The sequence below is a fragment of the Erinaceus europaeus genome, chromosome 17 (assembly GCF_950295315.1).
Source record: "Erinaceus europaeus chromosome 17, mEriEur2.1, whole genome shotgun sequence".
Classification (NCBI taxonomy): Eukaryota; Metazoa; Chordata; class Mammalia; order Eulipotyphla; family Erinaceidae; genus Erinaceus; species Erinaceus europaeus.
In genome coordinates, this window is record NC_080178.1 from 14971240 (window position 1) to 14994503 (window position 23264).

The 23264-nt window shown below is 40.5% G+C and overlaps 1 protein-coding gene and 1 long non-coding RNA gene across 5 annotated transcripts in view; one reads left to right on the forward strand and one right to left on the reverse strand.

The window, feature by feature from the left end:
* Nucleotides 1–23264, reverse strand: part of CSTPP1 (centriolar satellite-associated tubulin polyglutamylase complex regulator 1) — a 228401-nt gene that overhangs the window by 186084 nt on the left and 19053 nt on the right. The window lies entirely within an intron of this gene.
* LOC132533857 (uncharacterized) lies at nucleotides 9959–14093 on the forward strand. Its single transcript, XR_009545597.1, has 2 exons — nucleotides 9959–10496; nucleotides 13277–14093. It is a non-coding gene; the product is annotated as an uncharacterized LOC132533857 (long non-coding RNA).

The window sequence follows — 23264 nt, forward strand, 5'->3', positions numbered from 1 at the left end:
GGTTCTGTTGAGTTACCCTATGCTGATCTTTGTACCAGTCACTCCTGCTATAAAATAGGGAGAACACTAAGAATAGTATGTCTGATATAAGCTACTCTTTTTAAAAATCTTTTTTATTATCTTTTCTTTATTTGATAGAAACAGCCAGAAATTGAGAGGAAGGGGGAGACAGAAAGGAATAGAGACAGAGAGACCCCTGTAGCACTGCTTCACTACTTGTGAAGCTTTCCCCCTGCAGGTGGGGGCCAGAGACTTGAACCCACTCCTTGTGCATTGTAACATGCGTGCTCAACCAGGTGCACCACCACCTGGCCTGGATATAAGCTACTCTTTAGAAAATACTGGACTTATACATAAGGTAACATGTTGATCGTTATATTGTTACTGCTACTGCTACCTAATGATTCTACAGATTAAAAGAACAGCAGTTTACTGCAGTGAATAAGAACATGGACTTTGGAAACAGATTGACTTGATTCCAGCTCTGATATTTACTAACTGTGTGAATCTATGCAGGTTGCCTATCTCTCTACCAATTGCTGTACAATTTGGAAACAGTAACTACCACCTACTATTGACACTGAGTATTAAATGAAGTATTAATAAGGATAGATATAGTATTTGTGGTTACTAAGTATGTGGTATTATTGCTATTATTATAAACGTTGTTGCTATGAATTGTAAAACCCACAATACAATATACTAGCGGCTCAGCAGGTGGAACAGATTCTTTGCATATGTGAACCCCTAGGTTTAATCTCTGCCATGTAACAATGCTCTGGTGCTTCACTATCTCCTTCTTCCTCAACCTCTTCCTCTTCTTCCTCCCTGCTTTTCATACAGACTAGGTAAGTAAATCCTGTCAAAAAGAGAGACAACACTAATGCACGCCAAAATACCAAGATACTATATAATACCCCACTCAAACATCTGCTCACCCACTACAGATTATCTTCAAGGACTTGGGGGCTATGTAAAACCCTACATATAATACACATAATCACAAGAACCATTTCAGCTATCCTCTTTAAAGTTATGTGAAGCATTCACTTGTTAACTGCTAATTACCCAGGAGGCTCTAATTTATATGGGGAAAGTCCAAAACTTTCTTTTTACTCTCTTCCCAAGCATAAAGACCACCAAAGTACTAGCTGTGTGTTTTGAAACTAAATGATAAGGCGACCCATTTGGAAATTTTTGCTTGAGGGGGTCAGAATTTTCATCAACCACTAGTTAGATCACTCTTATCTTGCTACTGCTACCATTAACACAGACTGCATATACTAAAATAAACAAGTCTCATTGGCAAAAGATTCACAAAAATTTGTTCTTTTTTTTTGCTGTTGTTCTCTATATTTTTCTGCTTTTCCAATTGGTATTGTTTTCTTTTTGAATAACTTTTTCATTGAGATATCATTCACATAATATAAGATTCTCCATTTGTGCTGTCTAATTTTGTGGGGTTTTTTATTTCTTTACTGGGGAATTAATGTTTTATATTCGACAAGAAATACAATAGTTTGTACATGCATAACATTTCCCAGTTCCACATAACAATATTCACAAGAATTTCTACAAGAGATGTTTTTTAAAACTGTTTCTCGGGTGGGGGTATAGCATAATGGTTATGCAAAGAGACTTTCATGCCTGAGGCTCTCAAGTCCCAGGTTCAGTCCCCCACACTGCCATAAACCAGAGCTGAGCAGTGCTCTGGTAAAAAAAAAAAAAAAAAAGTTTCTGGTTTTTAAAGATTTTTAAAAATATTTATTTAGGGAGCCAGGCTGTAGCGCAGCGGGTTAAGCACACATGGTGCAAAGCACAAGGACTGGAGTAAGGATCCCGGTTCAAGCCCCCGGCTCCCCACCTGCAGGGGAGTCGCTTCACAGGCGGTGAAGCAGGTCTGCTGGTGTCTGTCTTTCTCTCTCCCTCTCTGTCTTCCCCTCCTCTCTCCATTTCTCTCTGTCCTGTCCAACAAAGACGACATCAATAATAACTACAACAATAAAGTAACAAAGACAACAACAAAAGGGAATAAATATAAAAACTTAAAATAAAATAAAGTAACAAAGAAATAAGAAAAATAATAATAAAAAAAATTTATTTATTCCCTTTGTTGCCCTTGTTGCTTTATTGTTGTAGTTACTATTGTTGTTGTTGTTGATGCTGTTGTTGTTGGATAGGACAGAGAGAAATGGAGAGAGGAGGGGAAGACAGAGAAGGGGAGAGAAAGACACCTACAGACCTGCTTCACTGCCTGTGAAGCGACTCCCCTGCAGGTGGGGAGCCGGGGGGTCGAACTGGGATCTTTACGCTGGTCCTTGCACTTTGTGCCACGTGCGCTTAACCTGCTGTGCTACTACCCAACTCCCTCTATAATAGATATTGACAAATACACAAATACAACAACAGTGTAAGTAAAGAATATACACTCTACAATAAATATGATTTCCCCCCCCCACCTTTGACAGTCCTTTGAAGCCTCTTGAGATTCAGGTGCTAGCTGGCACAAATAAGTGTTAAACTAAGACTTTTTTCTGAGATAAGGAAAATAAGCCAATTAACCAATGATTTGTCATATAAGCTGTTTAGAAGCTTCCAGTTCACTATTATATATAAATCACAAGTATAATGTAATACTTGTTCTTAATATGATGTAATACTTGTTCTTTTTTAAAAAAAAATTTTATTATCTTTATTTATTGGATAGAGACAGCCAGAAATTGAGAGGGAAGGGGGAAGTAGTGAGGGGGAGTGACAGAGAGACACCTGCAGCCCTGCTTCACCACTTGCAAAGCTTTCCCCCTGCAGATGGGGACCAGGGGCTCGAACCTGGGTCCCTGTGCATTATAACATGTGCGCTCAGCCAGATGTGCCACCACCCGGCCCCGTAATACTTGTTCTTGATGAAGTACTGGTAGGTAGCTTAATGATTTAAAAAGTTAACAGATCCCTAACATTAATTATTTACAGTCTCTGTCTGGACCCACGGATATAGTATATTCTGGTGAAACAGTTTATCACCCATATAAGCCCATCTTTGATCTTAGGCCACACACAGTAGACCAATTTCCTTTGACCAAAGGAGATGGGTTAATGAGGAAAATTAATACATCCAATCCTTATACAACCAGAAGAAGTAGGCAATAAAAACAAAGAGGTTGACAAACCTCTTTAGTCTCAATAAAAATAACTGAGCTGGAATTCAAATTTAGATTCGCCTTCAAATCTTACACTACAGTGTACAGTGTACCTTACAACTGCTACCTCTGAAAATCAAAATCCAAAAACTTATGTTTCCCAGTTTGCTCTGTACTCTCTAGAAGTTTCTGGTTCTCTTTTGTAAGTTCTAGAAAAGGACTTTATGCTAGTAAATTAGACAAAGTATTGGCATAATGAGTAATTTTTAAATGTTAATTTATAATTGTATACGTAACTAATTTGAAAAGTTCAAGAACAGGAAAGGTAGAAATCTCATTCCCATTGGCATACATACTTTAAAAACTGAGAAATACAGTTTAGAAGACTAATTTTTAGGGGCCAGGTGGTTGAGCATACATACTACAATGCTCAAGGATCTGGGTTCAAGCCCCCGGTCCCCACCTGCAGGAGGAAAGCTTTGCAAGTGGTGAAGCAGTGCTGCAAGTGTCTCTCTCCCTCTCCCTATTTCCCCCTTACTTCTCAATTTCTGATGGTTTCTATCCAATTAATAAATAAAGATTTTTTTTAAAAAATTTTTAAAAAACCAAGATTGATTTTAGTTTGTCCTAAGTAAATGACATATACTTTTCTGCATTTTTCTTTCTTTTTTTTTTTTTTACTCAAATGACTGGACATCTATGAAACAAGATGGAAACAACTACCCCTTTGATAATTTCTCTGTTGATAAATATTTAAGTTGCTCTTGTTTTTTTACTATAACAAACTGTACTGTATTGATAGTTCTTGTTTCCTTGTGCATATATGCAAGAGCTTTCTAAGGTAGATACCTCAATATTGAACTAGCATAGATCCACACACACACATGGCCATGTTTACTAGATAAACATCCAAGTATTGCACAGGCTTACTCAAACTCTTCCCAGTCATAAGAACATCTGTTTTCACTATCTTCATTTAAAATTTTTTGCCACTTTAATATTATAGCTCTAAAATAGTTTACCAGGGCTAGGCAGTGGCACACCCGGTTGAGTGCATACCTCACCAAGTACAAGGACTTAGGTTCAAGACCCCAGAGGGAAGCTTCACAACCGGTGGAGCAGTGCACAAGTGTCTCTCTCTCCCTCTCCCGCTCTAATTCCCTCCTTCCTTCTCAATTTCTGTCCTATCCAAAATGAAAATAATTTTTAAAAGCTTCTCACTGCTGTTTTAATTTTATTTTACTAATTATAATTAAAGTTTAAGCATATTTCATATTTACTTGTATTCCTTCGCCTATGGGTCATCTTCCAGTATCCTTTGTCCACTTGCTCTCTGGTCATCTTTTTTCTTCTTAATTTGCAGTTCTTTTCTACTCCTACATATGTTGCAAATACATACATCTACTTTGTGACTTCCTTTTACTTGTGCTGTTCTTTATTGTATAGTGAAAAGAAGTTTAAATGTGACATCATAAAATAGTTTATCTGTGGCTTTTGTTTTTTGTTTATTGTTCAAGCAAGTCTTACCCATTTCAGAAGAATAAACCTACTACCTTGTTTTTTTTTTTTTTCCTGATCTGGTCTTAAGTTTAAACCAATTACATCTCTTACCAATATCCTGAGTTCACAATTAACACAGTGTGTATGGTACAAAAAGAAGTTAGAAATTTGAAATAGTAAAAAACAAAGTAGGGTGGGGGTAGATAGCATAATGGTTATGCAAAGAGACTCTCATGGCTGAGGCTCCGAAGTCCCAGGTTCAATCCCCCACACCACCATAAACGAGAGCTGTGCAGTGCTCTAGTGTTTCTCTCTGTGTCTTTCTCTCTTTGCATCTCTCTCAAAAATAAAATAAATAAAATACTTTTTAAAAAAAAGTAAGGGAGTTGGGCGGTAGTGCAGCAGGTTAAGTGCAAGTGGTGCAAAGCACAAGGACCACTGTAAGGATCCCAGTTGGAGGCCCCAGCTCCCCACCTGCAGGGGAGTCGCTTCACAAGCAGTGAAGCAGGTCTGCAGGTGTCTGTCTTTCTCTCCCCCTCTCTGTCTTCCCCTCCTCTCCATTTCTCTGTCCTATCCAACAACGACAACAATAACTACAACGAAAAAAACAAGGGCAACAAAAGGGAATAAATAAGTATTTTTTAAAAAGTAAAAGTGCTAACAAAAAAACTTCTCTAGATACAAATTAACTCTAATTATGACAGCTATAAGATTTAATTCTGGGGACCACATGGTGGCGCACCTGGTTAAGCGCACACATTACTGTCCACAATGACCAGGGTTTAAGCCCCTACAGGGGAAAAGGCTGCAGGTGTCTCTGTCTCTTTCCCTCTCTCTACCCCCCCCCTCTCAATTTCTCTCTGTCCTATCCAGCAGCAACAACAACAATAACAGCAATAACAATGGGGGAAAAAGTCTCCAGGAGCAGTGGATTTGTAGTGCAGGCACTGAGCCCCAGCAATAACCCTGGAGGCAAAAATGAATAAATATTCTGTCACTTGAAATTGCAAGCCTCCAATCTACTAACTCTATGTTACGAGATCTAATCTGGCAATACTGAAGCAGAAGGATTTAATTGACATCCTAAAAATACTTTTTCCTATTTGTTCTTGTCTTTTTTCATTTTCCATTTTGTTTGGAGGTTAATGGTTTACAGCACAATTGTCTACACATGGGCTCCATTTCCCAGGTCTGCATCATGGGTGTCTGCAACATACTCTGACTTCCAAACTAGGAACCCAGCTTCCCTCCAAGCCCCCCTCTACCATTTCTTCCTTAAAAAGATTTTAAGAACTCACCAGTTTGGGAGTCAGGTGGTAGCGCAACGGGTTAAGCGCACATGGCGCAAAGTATAAGGACCAGAGTAAGGATCCCAGTTCGAGCCCCCGGCTAGCCTACCTGCAGGGGAGTCGCTTCACAGGCGGTGAAGCAGGTCTGTAGGTGTCTATCTTTCTCTCCCCCTCTCTGCCTTCCCCTCCTCTCTCAATTTCCCTCTGTCCTATTCAACAACGCCATCAATAACAACAACAATAAAACAACAAGGGCAACAAGAGGGAATAAATAAATAAATACATACATAAATCACCAGAAGGAAAAAGGGATTAATGGTCGACCAGAAACTGGATGTTAAGGCACTCTGATGGCACAGTTGTTAGCTCATGTCATGGACCCCTCTCCTGGTTGAAAGTAGACTTTAGTTTTTCACTCTATACTTAATATAAAGATCTTTAGTCACCTCTTGTTTTCTGGTTGTCATAGGCAGATGTGATGCTTTGTTTGCCTCTGGAACAGCTTTTAGTATTTTAGTTTGCCTGGCTGTACAGCAGCACTTCAGTGTATTGGATGCTCAAATGCAATCTGCTAATTTTGTCTGTTTTATGATTAAATATTTATGCACAAGATCTCTCCTTAATTTGTAAATTTATTCTCAGAAAAGTCCACTGGACTCATGCCATGCTCCATGATTTTCAAAGGGTTGAACTATATATAGCACCATGTATACCAAAAGCCCTGACTCAAATCTCTGTTGCTTATTACCAGCTTTAGACTTTAGGCCGATTATATGTCTCAATCTTCCTCCCCCCCCCCATCTATAAAATAAGAATAAAAGTATTCATTTCACAGGATAGTTGTGAGAAGGGCATAAAGTAATGTTCATAAAGTGAGTAGATTGTGTCTTGCACAGAAACCTTAATAAATGTTATCTATCATTATTATTTTTTCTAGCCTTAACTGTCATTCATAAAATTTAATTATTTACTTTTTCAGTAAACTTTATAATGATCAATGCCTATTAAAAGAGGGAAGTCTTCTGCATGTATATGAAAATGCTTCTTAGAACACTGATATACAATTTCACTAGAGCTACATCTTGGCTTTTTAAAAAATCTTTTTATTTATTTATTTATCATTGGATAAAGACAGAGAGAAATTGAGAGGGGGAGATAAAGGTAGACAGAATATAGATAGAGATATAGAATATTTATTTTTTTACTTGTTTATTTTGGCCTCCAGGGTTACTGCTGGGGCTCAGGGCCTGCACTATGAATCCACTGCTCCTGGAGGCCATTTTTTACCTTTTGTTGCCCTTGTTGTTTGTTGTTGTTGTTATTGCTGTTGGATAGGACAGTGAAATCAAGAGAGGAGAAAAGGGGGAGAGAAAGACACCTGCAGACCTGCTTCACTATTTGTGAAGTGACCCCCCTACAGGTGGGGAGCCGGGGGGGGGGGGGGGGGGGGCTTGAACCGGAATCCTTAAGCTGGTCCTTGTGCACTTAACCCACTGCGCTACCTCCCAGCCCCCAGAATATTTATTTTTAAGGAAGCCTTTGAAGAGGTACAAAACTAAAGCCCCCAGTAGCTGACCATAACAAAATGTACTGCCTTAACATCAGAGAAATCCCAAGTAGCACTTAAGTTTCCCACAGTTACAATCTGGGACACAGAAACAATCCAGGTAATAATTGTCATGACAATGGCTATGCAAAAATAGTTACTCACAAAGCAGTCCAAGTACTCACTACATGTCATGAGATGTTCTTGGGAACTGCAACTTTAAGTAACACAACAGATAACAAAACCAACTTTACCACAGGCCTATTGATATAAACAAGAGATTTTTTTGGGGGGGGCAGGGGAGTCAGGCAGTAGCACATTGGTTTAAGCGCACTTGGCACAAAGTGCAAGGACCTGAGTAAGGAACTCAGTTCGAGCCCCTGGCTCCCCACCTGCAGGGGAGTGGCTTCACAAGTGGTGAAGCAGGTCTGCCAGGTGTCGATCTTTCTCTTCCTCTTCTCTGTCTTCCCCCTCCTCTCTCCATTTCTCTCTGTCCTATCCAACAATGATGACATCAATAACAACAACGATAACTACAACAATAAAACAACAAGGACAACAAAAGGGAATCAATAAAAAATTTTTTTTATTTTTTTAATTTATTTTTTGCCTCCAGGGTTATTGCTGGAGCTCGGTGTCTGCACTACTAGTCCACTGTGCCTGGAGGCCATTTATCCCCATTTTTGTTGCCCTGGTTGTTATTATTGTTATTGTCATTGCTGCCATTGTTGTTGGGTAGGACAAGAGAAATTGAGAGGGGAGGGGAAGACAAAGACACCTACAGACCTACTTCACCACTTGTGAAGTGACCCCCCTGCAGGTGGGGACCCGGGGGCTGGAACCTCGATCCTTGTGCCAGTCCTTGTGCTTTATGCCATGTGCGATTAACCTGCTGCAGTACTGCCCGACCCCCAAGAGATAAATTCTTATGGTCACAAACTCATAACCAAACTTCTAAATAAAGACCAAAAAGCACTCCAATTACTTAAAAAATAATAATATATATTTATTCATTCATTCATTTTCCAACCTGTTCATTCCAGTGGCTGAACCTACCTCAACGACTTAGGGGTAAGGTAGAAAGCAACCCAGGACAGAAGCTGCCCATCACAGAAAACGCACACACACCGCCAGACAATTCACACATGCACACCTTTGGAGTGTAGGAGGAAGTCATATTACCTAGAGCAAATCCACACAGAGAGAGGGAGAACATGTAAACTCCATAGAAGAGATAGATCCCCCCACCCCCCGGTCATCAAATGTTATAATGAAGTCACTACTCAAGGACCTGGTGTATTGTCATCCAATCCAATCCAATCAAATAAACTCTACAGACATTTATAAGACTATTTTCCAGGGAGTCAGGCGGTAGCACAGTGGGTTAAGCACAGGTGGCACAAAACACAAGGACCGGGGTAAGGATCCCAGTTTGAGCCCCTGGCTCACCACCTGCAGGGGAGTCGCTTCACAAGCGGTGAAGCAGGTCTGTAGGTGTCTATCTTTCCCCTTCTCTGTCTTCCCTTCCTCTCTCCATTTCTCTCTGTCCTATCCAACAACGACAATAATAAAACAACAAAGGCAACAAAAGGGAATAAATAAATAAAAATAATTTAAAATTTAAAAAAAATTTTTTTTTAAAAACCTATTTTCCAGAACACATCAAAGGTTAAAAAAATCCTCTTTGGGGGGGTCAGGCAGTAATGCAGTGGGTTAAGCGCACATGGCGAAAAGCGCAAGGACGGGTGAGCTCCCGACTCCCCACCTGCAGGGGAGTCACTTCATAGGTGGTGAAGCAGGTCTGCAGGTGTCTATCTTTCTCTCCCCCTCTCTGTCTTCCCCTCCTCTCTCCATTTCTCTCTGTCCTATCCAACAACAATGACAACAATAATAGTAACTACAACACCGATAAACAACAAGGGCAACAAAAGGGAAAAAATGGCCTCCAGGGAGCAGTCTGGAGAACTCTCATAAGGCTAGACATGGACCTTCCATATGACCCAGTAATTCCTCTCGTGGGGATATACTCCAAGGATTCCATAATGCCCAACCAAAAAGATATGTGTTCATCTATGTTCATAGCAGCACAATTCATAATAGCTAAAACCTGGAAGCAACCCAGGTGCCCAACAACGGATGAGTGGCTGAGAAAGCTGTGGTATATATACACAATGGAATACTCCACAGCTATTAAGAACAATGAACCCACCTTCTCTGACCCATCTTGGATGGAGCTAGAAGGAATTATGTTAAGTGAGCTAAGTCAGAAAGATAAAGATGAGTATGGGATGATCCCACTCATCAATAGAAGTTGAGAAAGAAGAACAGAAAGGGAAACTAAAAGCAGGATTTGACTAAATCTGGAGTAGGGCACCAAAGTAAAAACCCTGGGGTGAGGGTGACGGTGGACATTCGGCTTCCCGGGGCGGCAGGGGGAATAGGTGGGTGGGAGGGAGGGGACACAGTCTTTTGGTCGTGCGAATGGTGTTTATGTACACTCCTATTAATTTTTAGTCATATAAATCATTAATTAATGTGAGAGGGGAAAAATTGATTGTATATCTCAAACTTTTTAAAGCAAAGACTGAATCTTTTTAATACATAGGCTGAGTCTTTGATACGTTGACTCTCTCAAAAGCCTAGACCAGGGAGAACAGAAGCATCCAGTGGTACAACTATATACAAGATGTTGGGTATTATACAGCAAATCTTAACAAAGGGACTTTTCAAAGTTAACCCAATTATCAAATAATGTGATGATAACAATAACTATCTATTGTCTTCTTGAACCCTAAGACAGCAGGAACCTCATATTTCCACTATAGAGCCTTTATTTCCCCCAGTCCTGGAACCTTAGGGTGGGGCACACTTTCCTGCATGCTTCTTTCAATTCATACCAAATGATATTGCATCCGCCAACTGCAACCTGATAAACGCAAAGAGTGCCATCCCAGCATGCTTCACTTCAGACTGTGTCCAGAGACTTAAGGTGCAGAATGACAACCCTTCAGCTTCATTACTAGGGTGAGACCTTTCCTTTCATAGTATTCTCTAATTCCATTCCAGGCGGTTCACTTCCTAACAAAGTCCCAAACCCTAGGTATAGACCAGGTCCCGTGAGATAGAGCATATGTTCACACGTATCCATAAACTAGGGCAAAATATATACCTGAAAGCAAAAGTACACAATAGTCTGCAGTGAGTACCCCCCAACATTTCATCTGCACTGTTCCAGCCTTTAGGTCCATAATTGTTCAACAATTTGTTTGGCTTTGTAATGTTAACTCTCTTTTCAGCCACCAGGTTCCAGACAGATGCCAGCATTATGCTGACCAGATTTCCCTGGACAGACGACCCCACCAATGTGTCCTGGAGCTCCGCTTCCCCAGACTAGGGAAAGAGAGAGGCAGACTGGGAGTATGGGTCGACCAGTCAACGCCCATGTTCAGCGGGGAAGCAATTACAGAAGCCAGACCTTCCACCTTCTGCATCCCACAATGACCTTGGGTCCATGCTCCCAGAGGGATAGAGAATGGGAAAGCTATCAGGGGAGGGGATGGGATATGGAGATCTGGTGATTGGAATTGTGTGGAGTTGTACCCCTCCTATTCTACAGTTTTGTTAATGTTTCCTTTTTTAAAATAAATAAATAAATAAATAATGGCCTCCAGGAGCAGTGGATTCATAGTGCAGGCACCAAGCCCCAGCAATAACCCTGGGGGCAAAAAAAAGAAAAATCCTCGTTAGGGTTGACAAGATAGTTCACCTGAGAAAGTGCCTATTTTGCCAATGCACATTACCCAAGATGTCTTTCTACCCCCATCCCACCCCACCCCTTGCCCTTCCCTGCCTTCTCTATCTTTATTTCTGACCTCTCTATCTTTGTTTCTATGGGGGGTGGGGGGAGAATCAGCCGAGAGCTGGGCAACAATATAACTGGATAAACATACGTTATCACCATGAGCAAGAACCCTGAAGCAGGTCTACAGGTGTCTTTCTCTTTCACTCTCTATCTCCTTTTCCCTCTCAGTTTCTCTCTGTCCTGTCGAATAAAAATTTTTAAAAGAATTTTTTTATTTATTCATGAGAGAGATAGGAGGAGAGAAAGAACCAGACATCACTCTGGCACATGTGATGCCATTGATCGAACTTGGGACCTCATGGTTGAGAATCCAATGCTTTATCCACTGAACCACCTCCCGGACCACCCTGTCAAATAAAATTTTAAAAGAAAAAAAGGAAAAAATGGCCACTGGGAGCCATGGATCCATAGTGCCCCCCTCCCAAAAAAAAAATTCAGCCAAGAAGATAACAACAACAAATATAATTAAATGATTTTAAGAAACACCTTATAAGTTGACAAGCATGCAGTAAATCATTGTGTTATATTATCATTTAGGTTACAGCTTTTAGGGTAAACCATGAGCCCACAGAATATGAGCTGTCTATTTGGAAATATATAATTTAACTGTATATACACAGATTTAAGACCAAAGAGTTTACGACAATAGTATTAATTACTTGTTATTTTTACACTTAAATAATTTTATAAAAATTAGCACTCACAACAACTAAGACACCAGTAAGGATAAGCATTAATCTGTTATTAATTTCATTCAATCTAATGGCAAAAAAAGACACAAGAATTCTAGTCTAAAGCAGTTGGAAATTCACAGGTTTAGAATTTCCAGGCCTCTTCCCTCTGTTTGATACTGCCTCTATGAGGGCAGGGATTCTTTTTCAAGAGTCTCACATGTTTAATCTCTACGCAGAACTATGTCTACACCCTGCTTAGGGGATATGACTGTAAAAGTGCTCAATAATCCCTTTGAGTTTCTATTTTTGTTCTGAAAGTAAGGGAACTATTGTAGATAACTTGCAGATGCCCCTAGAGACCCAGGCCAAAGTGTACAAGTCATACAGGGTAAATGACTGGAATAGCATCAAATAGACAGCTTCCCTTGTGTAGAGTACATGGAATATTCATTCTAATACAATATGCCACCTAACTAAATGGTGGAAAAGACCAAAGTATTCTATACAAATATGCTTGAGATCTACTTTACCAGGCCATCATAAGTCCTGACTCATTCTTTTTACCAACACTGCAATATCCAATCCTACCCAAATGTGACCTTTATGAAACTTTCCCTGATTCTCTCCCAAACAGAAGCAATTTTTATTCTCATGAATTCCCTATGACACCTACTTTAAACATTCCCAGTGGTACTTCTTACCTTGAGATGGAATTCTTTCTGGTATACATGTGTTATCTTCTTGGCTAGATCTCCTACTCTACAAGAACAGATAGGTACCATGAATTGTTTATCTTTTATAACCCTTTAATACTGAGACCATTCAGTGTCTTCCACATAACAGTCATTCAAATATTTACCAAATGAATAAACAAACTCTGTCACTATTTAGAAACTGTGGTGCTATTCTTTATTCAATTCAACCATTCCAGGACTGTGCCTCCCAGGTGGGAAAAGCTAAGTACCAAAACACATTCTGTTACAGCATCAGGGTTCTTACAGGAAGCCACTTTTGTCCTGTTCTCAACCCCTCTTTCTGATGCCTTTCTACTTCCTCTCTTCTCTATTCCAATGAGAAAGCACTTGTTCATTCTATTGTTACTAAGAGCCTCATTATGCCCAAGGTAAAGTGGAGGAAAATGCATTCGATGCAATTACCAGTTCCTCACAAATTTGGGACTACTTGTCATTTCGACATCCCAGACTTGAATAAAAAGAAAGTCTGAATTCTTTTCACTTCTAAGAACTATTTTCTTTTTCTCTTTTTAGACAAAATGGAAGCACACAGCACAGGAAGCAGTCCTCAGTAAGCCACCGTTCATAAACAGCTTTGCTGAAGGCATAACAAAGGTTCTGTTGTGCTCTTGCATGGCAGGGCCAGTAAGCAGCAGGAGCAGATGAACTCTTTAAGAAACAAAGGTTCTGTCTTCATGCAAATGTTTGCATTAATAAAAAATGAAGAAAAAGATATAGAAACTGCAGGCTAGCTGGACATAATAGGACTCTAAACAGGAGGTTTTTCACATTTTCAGGGGGAGTCAGCAGGTCTTTTAAAAACTTTGTCATTCTGAGCATTTCACAGACATCACAAGAAAGACATGCAAATAACAGAAGCAAATCAAAGGACATCCCGCTGCTCTGCTGGCGCCTCCCTCATCCATGCCTGGTTTGTCATTTTCTGTTAACCCCAGTCCTGGCTGCGGTTTTGTTGAGGAATGGAGTCCCTAGCCTGCGTAGCTGCACATGCCCAGCCAGTTGGCCTCTGGACTGATGGCATTACAATGCAGGCCATGTACTACCACTCAGGGACACGTGCTGCCAGGCAACAAGTCCAGTGTGTGGTTTTTACATACACGGCTCACAAATCTGTATGGGAAAGAACCTCTAAACCAGCCACTTAATAAGATACAGTCTTCTTCCCCCATGCATGGGGACTTGAACCCAGGTCCTTGTTCACTGTAGGATGTGGGTTCAGCTAGATGTTCCACCACTGGGCCCATTTTTTCTATTGATCATGTAATTTGATCTATTTTGTCAAATTTAAATAAAACAAGCCTTAATAAAACTAAAAATATGAAGAATACAATATGGTCTTCATGAGTGTGAACGTCATTGGGTGGGTTCTCTGAAGATGGACCACTCCTTCAAAGTCAAATACACAATCTGAACCATAAGTATAATTGGAATCCCTGTGGGGAAGAGGGTTGCCAGAGACATCTGATATGCCAACTACAATGGTATGTACTCAACCTGCAACATCTCATCTAATTCTTACAATCACCATGTAAGGTAGACTTTGATTATCTCTACAGCTGAGAAAACTGAAGCCTATGGAGGTTAACTTGCCCCAAGTCCAGAGCTAATAAGCACAAGATAAGACCCAAAACTATCCGAGGACAAGTTCTTCTCTGTTCTATACATTCTCCTCACCCATTCTGCATCTTTTGTGACTGAAATCTAATTTGTTCTGAAAACATCACAATATTTACCAACAGCAGAACCACTGAAGTGCCCGTTTTTCTCCACTGTAGTCACTGGAAGTCTCCTATCACCAATTATTAACTGTGCATGACCTTTTTTATTGGGTCATTTTGAATCTGATTAAAGTTTTGTCACAGGGAAATTTATATAATTTAATGTTACATATACTTTTAGAGCATCTAAGAACCTATTAAGGCTCATCTATAGTTCCCTTGGAAGTTCATAACTTACATGTTACACGCACACACACCCCACATCTAAGAATACCTGATTGGTTTCCTTCCACAACAACCTATCAAAACCTTTCACTTGAAAATTCCTTGTTCTCTTCAATTTCCATTAAATGTACCATTTTCTATCCTCTGCAGATTGTTCCCGTTATTCTCTCTTGGTTGTATTTAACCTGAAACCAGTCACTTCATGACCACTCTTATCACGGTCTCATAAGTTATGAAAGCTTACAAAGAAGAACTTTTAGATCATTGCTGTCCTAAAGAGGTTTACCACTTACTGTAGAAGCAGACATGCTATCTAGGGTAGTGTTTCCAGATACTATTCTGGCATCTGAAGAGATGTACTATTGACTCTGATGCTTACCACTGTTTTAAGTGAGTAAAATCTTCATGGCTTTCATGACTTGAGTATTTGAACCACCCCTGGAAATTTACTAAATATTTTCACATTATTTCATTGAACCTTGCAACCAACCCCAGAGTCAGATAAGCCTGGAATTATCTCCATTTTACAAATGAGGAAATTGCCCAAGGTCAGACAGCTGAAAACAAAAACCTGAACTTTAATCGCACAATGTAAATATTTTCCACAGAACCATAGACTTAGAATAATTCTTAGAGGAATTCAGTAAGTTTCAAATGGTCATAAACAATACTAGTTAATAAATATAAAATATGCAAACTAGACCATAAATCAACATGTCAGTATTTCTTAGAACTTACATAAAGATTTTTTCTTAATTCTTTTTTCCATTTACTGAGGAAACCTTTTGTTCAATTTTAGAACTGATGACAGCTCCATTTCCTTCTCAGATCCAGCATTTTGCATTAGAGAGGAAAGTGAACAAGCCCGGGGTAGCACATGGAGTAAAAGATAACAAAAGGGAAGCAGAACTCTCTCTAATGGCCGCTTTTCTTTGCACAAGTTAGGTCAGAGTCTATCTAGTTCCACCTATTGGTGGTATAAGACACTTAAGTGATTGCTTCCAGAAATCTCTCTTCAGAAAACATATGTCAAAAAAAAGAAAGAAAGAAAGAGAGAAAGAGAAAGAAAGAAAAAAGAAAGAAAGAAAACATACGTCCAATTCATCAAGAAAAGATAAATTATTTTTTTAAAAAAAGATATTTTAAGGGAGTCAGGCAGTAGCGCAGTGGGTTAAGTGCAGATGACGCAAAGCACAGGGACCTGCATAAAGATAATGGGTTCCAGCCCCCCTCCCCACCTGCAGGGGAGTCGCTTCACTAGCATCAAAGCAGGTCTGCAGGTGTCTGTCTTTCTCTCCCCCTCTCTGTCTTCCCCTCCTCTCTCCATTTCTCTCTGTCCTATCCAACAACGACAACAATAGTAACTACAACAATAAAAAAACAACAAGGGCAACAAAGGGAATAAATAAGTATATAAAAAAATTTTTAAAGATACTTTAAATTACTTTTTTTTATGAGAGAGATAGAGAGAAAGAAAGGAAAAAAGAAAGGAAGGAAAGTGGTCCGGGAGGTGGCACAGTAGATAAAGCACTGAACTCTCAAGCATGAGGTCCTGCGTTCAATCCCCTGCAGCACATGTACCAGAGTGCTGTCTGGTTCTTTCTCTCTCCTCCTACCTTTCTCATTAGTAAATAAATAAAAAATTTAGGGAGTCGGGCGGTAGCCCAGCGGGTTAAGCGTACGTGGCACAAAGCACAAGGAACCGCATGAGGATCCTGGTTTGAGCCCCCGGCTCCCCACCTGCAGGGAAGTCGCTTCACAGGAGGTGAAGCAGGTCTGCAGGTGTCTTTCTCTGTCTCTCTCTCTCTCTTTCTCTCTGTCTTCCCCTCCTCTCTCCATTTCTCTCTGTCCTATCCAACAATGACAACATCAACAACAATAACTACAACAACAATAAAAAACAAGGGGAACAAAAAAGAAAATAAATAAATAAATTTTTTTTTAATTAGGAAAAAAAAGAAAGGAAGCACTGCTCAGTCCTGGCTATGGTAGTGCTGGGGATTGAACCTTGGACCTTTGGTATCTCAAGCATGAAAGTCTTTTTGCATAACCATTATATTATCTCCCCAACCCTTAAATAATATATTTTAATATAAAAACTTTAACTTTGTTGGGTCAGACTCAATAATCATAGATTTTACTGCTGTATTGTGGCATGTTGTGGTTACGACAGAAAATGTATCTGAAATTAAGAAATTAGACTTTTTAATTTCGTATGAGGGGGAGGCCAGAACACTGTTCCGCTTGGTACACGCAGTACTGAGGATCAAACCCGGAGACTCCTACTAAGCCATATCCCCATACACTAGACTTTCACATTTTTTCCAAAGGAAACATTTGTTTTCTGAACTTAAAATTTAAATAAATGTTTAATTTTATTTTTTTTAATTTTTTATTTTATTTATTCCCTTTTGTTGCCCTTGTTGTTTTATTGTTGTAGTTATTATTATTGTTGTTGTCGTTGGATAGGACAGAGAGAAATGGAGAGAGGAGGGGAAGACAGAGAGGAGGAGAGAAAGATAGACACCTGCAGACCTGCTTCACCGCCTGTGAAGTGACTCCCCTGCAGGTGGGGAGCCGGGGCTCGAACCGGGATCCTTATGCCGGTCCTTGTGCTTTGCGCCACCTGCGCTTAACCCGCTGCGCTACAGCCCGACTCCCCTAAATAAATGTTTTAATCTATTTTTTTTTGCCTCCAGGGTTATTTCTGGGGGTCGGTGTCTGCACTACAAATCCACTACTCCTGGAGGCTATTTTTCCCATTTTGTTGCCCTTGTTGTGCTTGTAGTTGTTATTGTTGTCATAGCTATTGTTGTTGGATAGGTCAGAGAGAAATTGAGAGAGAGGGGAAGACAGAGAGGAGGACCTGCAGACCTCCTTCACTGCTTGGGAAGCGACTTCCTGCAGGTGGGGAACTGAGGGCTTGAACCGGAATCCTTCCGATGGCCCTTGTGCTTTGCACCATGAATCTATTTATTGTTTAATGTTTATTAATGAAAAAGAAAGAGAGCACCACTGTGGCACATGAGATGCCAGGGCCTGAACTCAGGACCTCATGCTTGAGAGTCCAATGTTTTAGCCTTTGTACTATCTCTCAGGCTGTATTGTTTTCTTTTGAGTAACATTGCATAAGTTTCAGGTGTGCATCATTACAAATCAACATGTGCATACGCTACATTAAATTCTCCACTAAAAGCCCAATTCTGTATTTCCACACACACACTTATCCCTTGTGTCCAAACTTAGCCTCTTCCTTTCCCCCTTCCTGTCTGGCAACCACTACTTAGTCTAACTTTTGTTTTTGTATTAACTAGTTGAGTTTCATCATATAGTGCATATGAGTGGGTTTACACCGTTTTTATCTTTCTCTATGCAGAATACTCACTAGGTCCATCCAAGTTGCTGCAAAATCTTTTTTATAGCAGCACATGGGAGCAACATGGAGGCACGGTCTGACCGCCGTGTGCCGTCTGTCCCAGAGTGGGACCTGGCTTTTCTCTCAGTCTTTCTCAGCCCTTTTTCATACGAATTTTTTCTTTAAAAAAAAAATTTTCATTTTATTTATTTATAAAAAAGAGAAAATGAGAGCATCACTCTGGCATATATACTCCTCAGGATTGAATTTAGGACTTCATACTTGTGATTTCAATACTTTATCCATTGTGCCATCTCCAGGGCTGGAATAAATATTATATTTGAGCAGCATTGGGGCTTTGTAACTGAATGATTCAACTGCAACCAACAAGCTCTTTTTTCCTTCTTTCTCTCTCTGTTTTTCTTTTTCTCTTTCTCTCTCTCTCCCTCCCATCCTCCCTTCATCCCTTCCTTCCTTTCTTTCTTTCTTCCTTTCTTCTCCCCCTAATTTCAGATAGAAACAGAGGGAAAAAAGAGACAGAGGGAAGGAGAAAGAAAAGAAAAGGGACATCAAAGCGCCACTGGCTGAAGCTAAAAGCAAAACCAAAGCAAAACCAAACAAAAACTCTTATAGGTTTATTTGACCTAAGAAAAATCTGTAATTAATAACAATAAGCATTATTATTATTTTTGTTTTAGTTTTGTCCTCTTTAGGTCTTTCCTTTCCTCACCCATAATTTGTGACATGTTTTCCTAAAATGGTTTTTAAATTGTTTCATCTAATTATTACTTTGCAGTGCTTTGGATTTTTCTTTCCACTTACCAATTTACATAGTCAACTTTTTTCCTATTACTGCTCTTTGTTGTTTCATTACTTAAAAGTTTTTACTGCTGCTCAGAATTCCTGTACTTGTCCTTAGTCAAGTTCTTTCTTCTTTCCCACAGCAAATAATACAAACTTTCTGTGCTCTCCCATAAGCCTTTTATTCCTGTTTCTTTAGTTCTAAGAAAAGAACCTTGAGTCTTCAAAGACAAAGAGTTGGTCAAGTAAAGAACATCGTTTTTCAATTTCATTTCTTTTTTTTTTTAATATTTATTTATTCCCTTTTGTTGCCCTTGTTGTTTTATTGTTGGAGTTATTATTGTTGTAGGATAGGACAGAGAGAAATGGAGAGTGGAGGGGAAGACGGGGAGAGAAAGATAGACACCTGCAGATCTGCGTCACTGCTTGTGAAATGACGCCCCTGCAAATATGGAGCCGGGGGCTCGAACCGGGATCCTTACGCCAGTCCTTGCGCTTTGCGCACCCTGCGTCAGTTCCATTTCTAAGGTTAGCTTTGCCCTTCACTATGTAGGACCATGAAAACAGTTTACAGAAGGGTCTGGCGGAAGCGTACCGGGTTAAGCGCACATACTATGAAACTCAGGGATCCAAGGACCCGGAAGGATTCTGGTTCGAGCCTCCCCACCTGCAGGGAGGTCGCAGGAAAAGTGGAGAAGCAGGTCTGCAGGTGTCTGTCTGTCTTCCCTCCTCTCTCAATCTCTGTCCTATACAGTAACAACAGTAACAACGGGGGTGGGGGGGTATCGATTAAGCATAAAGCCTAAATGGCCAGAGTATCTAATGGATAAGTATGACCACGATGTCCACCTTGCAGCTCTGTTTTTGGTCCCAAAGAATTCCCTCTGGTTTCTTCTGGAAATCTATCCCAGTAGTCCTCATTCTTTCCTTCTCCCGGATCCTACTGCATCGCCCCCGCTCCCCCCACCACACACACCCTCCAAAGGTTCCATTTCCTTCGTCTATAAAGGTCCTCAAGTCTTTTTGGAATCTAAAAGGCTAAAAGTAACAAACTCTCCCTTCTCTTGCTGTCACCCCCTCTCCTTCTCTAATGAGCCCAACTTCGGGAAGCAAGTTGAGCTGACCTGTTGTCTCATTTACTCTTCTATCAGAGAAATCTGGCATCCTGCCACACTACTCCAATGACACTTCTTAGGTAATGTCACCAGCAACCTCCTTTTCAACTCTTATCTTCTTTGACCTCTCAGGGGCAACTGATAGATAGCACTAAGCACTCCCTCCATCGTAAAAGTCACTCCTCTCCTCTTTCTGTGGGATCACCTTTCCTTAAGTCTCTCACCAATGACTCTCAATCTAGAAAATGAAATCTATTTATTCCCTCTCTGGGGATGATATTTCGTCTCTAACTCCCAATACCCCCCCCCCAAAAAAAAAGAATTGTTTTAGTCTGACAGCAAAGTAACCTAGCAACTACCCAGTAAGTAGGATTATAAGGAAGTAAAACTCTCACATACACATGCTCAGTAGGCAACTGCTGTAGGAAAGAAAAGCACTATTCTGATTAGTTGTGTTATAAGCAAAATAAGACATAGACATAGGGTTAAGAAAGAAAATAATGAGGAGCCAGGTGGTGGCGCACCTGGTTAAGCACTCATGTTACAGTGCACAAGGACAAAGGTTCAAGCCTCTGGTCCTCACCTGCAGGGGGAAAGCTTCACGAGTGGTGGAGCAGTGCTGCAGGGGTCTTTCTGTCTCTCTGTCTTCCTACATTTCCCCTCCTCTCTCTATTTCTCTTTGTCTCTAGCTAGTAAAAAGATAAATAAATAAAAGATTTTTTTAAAAAAAGAAAGAAAATAATGATAAAATAAGGGAACGATTGAATTCAGTGGCAGCAGGGGGCAGAACAATAGAGAACAAGAGACAAGGAATGAAATATTTCTGTGCACTGATAGAAATATAAGATGATAGGGGAGACAGTCAGTAGTGCAGTGGGTTAAGTGCACATGGCGCAAGGACTGGCAAGGATCCCAGTTTGAGCCCCTGGCTCCCCACCTGCAAGGGGGTCACTTCACAGGCGGTGAAGCAGGTCTGCAGGTGTCTTTCTCTTCCCCTCTCTGTCTTCCCCTCCTCTCTCCATTTCACTCTGTCCTATATAACGACAACATCAATAAGAATAACTACAACAACAATGAAAAACAACAAGGTCAACAAAAGAGAAAATAAATAAAATATTTTTAAAAATTTAAAAAAATAGAAGAGGATAAAATAAAATGAAAGTATATCTGAGCATCCTTCCTCTGTGACTGGAAGGCAAGCAGGCCTCATGTGAATGGAAGAGACATCTCCCTATAAGTACAAGGGACAGCAGATTGTCATTTGCTTCCCCCCAGATCTGAGCTCCCCTTATTCTTTTTTTTATTTTTAAATTTTTATTTATTCCCTTTTGTTGCCCTTGTTGTTTTATTGTTGTGGTTATTATTGTTGTTGTCATCGTTGTTGGATAGGACAGAGGGAAATGGAGAGAGGAGGGGAAGACAGAGAGGAGGAGAGAAAGATAGACACCTGCAGACCTGCTTCACCGCCTGTGAAGTGACTCCCCTGCAGGTGGGGAGCCGGGGTTCGAACCGGGATCCTTATGCCGGTCCTTGTGCTTTGCGCCACCTGCGCTTAACCCGCTGTGCTACAGCCCGACTCCCTAAGCTCCCCTTATTCTTACATGGCTGCTTGGCTGAACTTCCAGTTCCCAGGCTCCTCTGAAGTTAGCAGAGGCCTTATAGTAAGTTCTCACCTGTGAACTGTGAGTACAAGTTTCTAACCTACTTGCATAAAGTTGTGACTGCCCTGAATTCACTCCTTCCCCTTTTCTACAGCTGGAAATGGTTACAGCTGAGGCATCCTTGGAAACCAGTATCTCACATGGTAATGGCCACACTACTAAACTGAGAGCTGCCTAAAACAAACTCTGTCTTCTGCATCTAGGACTTAAGCTTAAGTTGGAGAGAACATCCTATCATGCACAAGTCACTGCATTGAGGAATAGGAAAAACCTTTCTGGAAGCACAACTCAGCCACTGCCCTTAAATAATAGACGGACAGACAGAGGGTTTAGAACCACATAAAGGACCGAACCTCACTCCAACCTCAACAGCTTGCTGACCTAATCGGAAACATTAGTCTGGAGAGAGGAGAGTTGTGAGTTTGAGGGACATTCTTATCATTGATCAAAAACTATTTGGACAAACATTGAGTGAATGGTTTCCAACTGCTAAATTTGGAGTCAGAGGAACAAGAATTGGACCTTAAGTCTTCTGATAGCTGTATTCAACATATACACTGGAATTTTTGTTTAAGTTCCGAGTACCCCTTTCCTAGCATCCACGTTCATAAGTAAATATCATAACACATCTACAGCACAATATAATAATGTCTAAAACAATACCACATAATCAAGAAAATTCTGAATATATTCTACATATCCAGGAATATAGGGAATGTATCATATATCCTGTAGAAATTCTGTTTAGGGGGAGTCGGGCTGTAGCGGAGCGGGTTAAGCGCAGGTGGCGCAAAGCGCAAGGACCGGCATAAGGATCCCGGTTCGAACCCCGGCTCCCCACCTGCAGGGGAGTCACTTCACAGGCGGTGAAGCAGGTCTGCAGGTGTCTATCTTTCTCTCCTCCTCTCTGTCTTCCCCTCCTCTCTCCATTTCTCTCTGTCCTATCCAACAACGACAACAACAATAATAACTACAACAATAAAACAACAAGGGCAACAAAAGGGAATAAATAAATAAAATAAAATATTTTTTAAAAAAAGAAATTCTGTTTAGGGGGTCGAGCAGGGGAGTTGCTTCACAGACAGTGTCTGAAGATGTCTTATTTTTCTCTCCTCTCTGTCATCCCTTCTCTCTCCATTTCTCTCTGTCCTATCCAACAATGATGACATCTATAACAACAATAATAATAACTACTACAAGGATAAAAAACAACAAGGGCAACAAAGGGGAAATAAATATTAAAAAATCAAAAATATTTTCTCACATTTTTTAATGTAAAAATCATGAGCTCTACCCAAGTGTTCAGAATTTAAATTAAATGGTGTTTCCCACTAGGTCATTTGATAGAAAAAAGAATTTAGAAGTGGACTTACCCAAATACTAGCCCCGCCCCACTAGAAAGTGAAAGAGAGAGGCAGGCTGGGAGTATGGATCTACCTGTCAACGCCCATGTTCAGCCCGGAAGCAATTATAGAAGCCAGACCTTCTTACTTTCTGCATCCCACAATGACCCTGGGTCCATACTCCCAGAGCGATACGCCCATGTTCAGCGGGGAAGCAATTATAGAAGCCAGACCTTCTTACCTTCTGCAACCCTCAATGACCCTGGGTTCATACTCCCAGAGG